Consider the following 4375-nt stretch of genomic DNA (forward strand, 5'->3'; position numbering starts at 1 on the left):
CACCCACTTTTCAAGCAAATTTACGCCTTTTGGCAAACTAAACATACGCAAAAACTTGTTCCAATCACACAGCACTTCATTTTATATCATAAATATGTAATAAACCAAAATTTATAATTAAAATCGCTGCAGAAAACACATTCAACCGCTAAAAAATCTCTACGAAGAGGTAGAAGACGGTGTAAACAAAACCGAAAAACGCTACGAAAACTTTTTTCAGAAAATCGATTACAAATACAACGATGGCTAATCATGAATGGGTGATCTGTAATCGTTGTTCATGGCTACTACTAGTATTAACTCGTATCGTTTCATCTCTAGTTTTGCAGTACTAGTGAAAAGTCTGCAGGCTTCAGCCAAGGGGGGAAACATAAATTATTTGTGATAATAAAACACTAAACATGTTTGTTGTAATAAGAAGAATATGTGCAAATTATAAATTGATTTTAGCTAAAAATCAATAAACCAAATGTCGCGTTATGGCGTGCTTCGATGCATTTGGAATAAAGTTTTGAGGTGGTAATACAATTATTCCCTGTGAGATATACAATAGTTGCGTTTTTTTACTCATTTCCAGTAAAATCCAGCAAAAGTTTTTACGAATTTTCATGTTTTGGCGTTTTCGTACGCAAAAACTTGCAAAGTAGGGGAAATTGAGAGCGAAAAATGACAGTTGAAGTTGCAAATTTTTACTGGATTTTACTGGATACATTTTTACTTGTAAGAATTTGCCAGTACGAAAAACAGCTGATCGCATGTTGCTGGATGAAATTTAAACTAATAAGGAAACTGTTTGTGGGTTTTTATTGTCGAGTTTCACAAAATAAACCTATTTAAATATAAAATATATTGTTTTATTAGGAATTTGCTGCGAATAAACAACAAATTTATCAGCTGTTCATGAAACTTGCAAATTATTACTGGAAAAGCGTTCACGTACTTTTTTGCAAATTTTTTTATGAGAGCGAATTCTTAGAAATAAAGTTACTGGAGAGTTGCTGGCAAGTTACTGGATAATTTGTAAAAAAACACAACTAATATCAGCAGTCCGAATTTACGATTTTTTTTACCATATTTTACTTAAATGATCCCGTACTCGCTGTCAGCTAATTTTTTCTACTCTGACAGTACGGAATCAAGTGATTTTGTGGAATGCCAACAAAGGAGCATTCATTCAACAATGTTATTATGAATTTAAATTAAATAGCCTAATTAAAAGTTTTGTTGTAAGCTTTTTTCAGTGTACGCGAAGAATTCTAATTCCATTAGTTATATGGAAGGCAAACTATAAAAATGCAGAATGCGTTTTAGATAAAAAAATAGTATGTATGCACACCGTGGTAAACAATTGCAGGCAATGTTTAGTTATTTGCCCACAGTTTTTGGGTTAGTGCACGGAAAGGGAGGCAACATGGCTCTTGATACTCCACCCACTCGACCACTGTTCAACATTTGTTACACGTCATACCTGCTCTCGTAACCTTCCACAGACCCCTGGGGAACCATTTGAAAACAGGGGTAAAATGTGCATTTTGGAATATGTTCGGTTACTTGCACAATTATTTTATGGTGTGGAGCGGAGGGGGTTGGGTGCGGCACCCATTAGAAAGAGTACAGTCCAGAGCTAACTCACACCGTAGATGAATTCGCAAGTCGTAAGTTGCTCTCCCCACTTGTTGTAGCGGCTACTAAGCCCCGTTCGGGTCGGTTCATCTATCAGCGTTGTCGCCAATTTCAGCTAGGGGGAGGTCCAGGAAGTGTGCAACTTACACAGGGGCTGTCCATAGGGACAGGGGCGTCAGCTGAGTGGGGTTCTCAGGGCATGTGAAGAGGTGCCGGGAGTCATGTGGCGTCTCTCCACATGCCGGGCATTTGTTGGGCACATCCTCGTTGATGCCGCGTAGGTAGCTGTTGAGCCTGCTGCAATAGCCAAAGCGAAGTTGGGCTATTGTAGTGCGGGTCTCCCGAGGCAGACTAAGTTCTGTCCCGTCCACGTCCGGTGGTTGTGTGCCTAGTACGGCATTCACAGGGCGGGAGTCTACATAACTTGGGACTGATTCCCTGTGAATGCCGCTCAGGGCCTGTCGGTAGGTTGACGGGTCCAGAGGTTGTTTGATGAACCTCTCGACTTGGTCCGTCAGTTCGTAAAGATGCCTCCTGAAATGCATGGCTAGGGCTCTTCCACGAGCAGCTATTCGCTGGGATGGCGACGTCTGTGGCTCCCAGCAAGGAACTGCTTGCAGAGCATTATGTTATGCTCCTTTACTGGGAGGATCTGGGCCTCGTCATGTAGGTGGTGTTGGTGCGTCATCAGGAGGCATCCTGTTGCTGTTCGTAGTGCCGTGTTTTGGCAGGTCTGTAGCTTCATCCACTGCGTCCTGTTAGTCCCCGGCGACCACCCGGCGCTGCAAAGTTCAGAACCGGCCGGCCAATTGCCTTGTGTGTTGCCAACAACGTTTCTTTATATTTTCCCCAAGTGCTGCCCGCCAGCGAATTGAGGACATTGTTGCGGCTCTGTACTTTCTGTCGAAGGTAACTCCGATGATTTTCGGGTTGTTGTTGTTGTAGCGGCACTACTAAGCCCCGCCTTTTTCGGGTCTACGTTCAATCATTGTCGTCGAGCTCAACTAACGGGAGGCCCAGGAAACGAGCTGTTTCGATGGGTTCGGACCAGAGAGAGAGGGGTGTTAGTTGAGTCGGATTGAGCTGGCATGTAAAGAGGTGGTTGGTGTCGTGGGGGGACTCTCCACATGCCGGGCACTCATTGGGGATATTGGGGTCGAGTCTGGACAGGTAGCTGTTAAGGCGGCTACAGTATCCAGACCGTAATTGAGCCAGGGTAGGATTTTCGGGTTATTCACCGTCGGTATTGTTACGCCATCGACGTGAACACCCAGTGGCAGTCTGACCTCCTTCGTCCAGGTAGTGAAAAGGGTTGCCGAGGATTTCGCAGGGGATAGGGCAAGGCTCCTTGCAGTGAAGAAGCGAGAAAGTTCGGAGAGGTAACCGTTTACTTTCGAGCACAAGTCATCAATTCCATTCCCAGACACCATGATCGAACAATCGTCAGCATTCGAGACTATATTAACACCCTCTGGTGGCTGAGGAAGCTTTGATATGTAAAATTAAAAAGTAGCGGGGACAGGACACCACCCTGTGGTACCCCCTGTCTAATTTTACGTGGCTTGCTAGTTTTGTCTCTGAAAATTACTGACGAGTGTCGACCACTCAGGTAATTCGCCGACCACAGTTTGAGTCCCTGTGGGAGTGAGGAGGCCTCTATATCTTCTAGTAGCGTTGAATGACTGACAGTGTGGAAGCCTTGGACGCATTCCCACGGCAGCCGGTTCTACGTACCGGTATGACTCGGGTTTTACCCGACCAAGGGCTGTTTCGGCGATTTATCTCAGAAGTTTAGGTCGGCGAAGTATCTCAGAAGTTGTCCGTCCATAGGGCTACATTCGCTACGTATTCTTCTACTCAGGGCTGGCATCGAGTCAAACCCAAGGCCAGAAACCTACACCCGCTGTGTATGCCATAGACGACTACGCCACAACTCCACCTCAGTCAAGTGCAATGCTTGCGAGGGGTGGGTTCACCTCAGAGTCTGCTCAGGACTACGGACACATCGGCAGTGGACCACGTCTTTTGTAGCCCCCTGCCGCTAAAACAGCAGCATCCACGGCTAATCCCAGTCCACCTGAGCAGTCCCACACAAACACCACAGCACAACAACATAACACAATAGACCACACCACAACTGCTACAGACCACAGAACACACAACCGCACCACCACCCACACGCCGCCGCCTGGTTCCTCCTACAATCTGCACGGTACGTCAGACAGACCAGGATATTCCGTTATGTGACATCAGTCAAGTGCAACACCTGCCTTGGCTGGTGCCACTTTAGGTCATGCTCAGGTCTGCACACCACGCGAGATTGCACGAGGAACTTCGAGGGCCCATGTTGCGCTGCTCGGTCGCAGACCTCAAGTGCGACGCCTCCCCCCACCACCACAGGGCGGCAACCACCTCAGCAGCGCACACAGCCAACTGCGGCACGACCACACACATCCCTCACACCCCGCATCACCTCACGTCTCCCGAACCACATGAAGCTTCCCCAATTTAATTGTAACGGTGTTCAGAGCAGGATCGAGGAGATAACTGTCTTCATGGGAAGGCAAGGCATATTGATAGCTGCGGTCCAAGAGACGAAGTTGCACAGCAATTCAAAAGTGTTGAATTGTGCCGGGTACAACGTGCACCGTCGAGATCGCGTGCGGGATAATGGTGGTGGCTTAGGGTTCATCACGCACTACACCGTGCAGTATCGTCTCATTGAAGCAGACATCGACCGCAGGGATACCAT

General features: G+C 46.7%; 1 protein-coding gene across 3 annotated transcripts in view; it reads left to right on the forward strand.

Moving 5' to 3' along the window:
- Nucleotides 1-299: 299 nt before the first annotated feature.
- The window catches only part of LOC118745683 (ADP-ribosylation factor-like protein 4C), a gene marked incomplete in the record, with an annotated part of 124959 nt that continues 120883 nt past the window's right edge, over nucleotides 300-4375 (forward strand). For all 3 annotated transcript variants that reach the window (XM_036479266.1, XM_036479269.1, XM_036479268.1), the window contains 1 exon segment: nucleotides 300-516.

This window comes from Rhagoletis pomonella, unplaced genomic scaffold (assembly GCF_013731165.1).
Source record: "Rhagoletis pomonella isolate Grant_MI unplaced genomic scaffold, Rhpom_1.0 Rhpom_scaffold_00009, whole genome shotgun sequence".
Lineage (NCBI taxonomy): Eukaryota > Metazoa > Arthropoda > Insecta > Diptera > Tephritidae > Rhagoletis > Rhagoletis pomonella.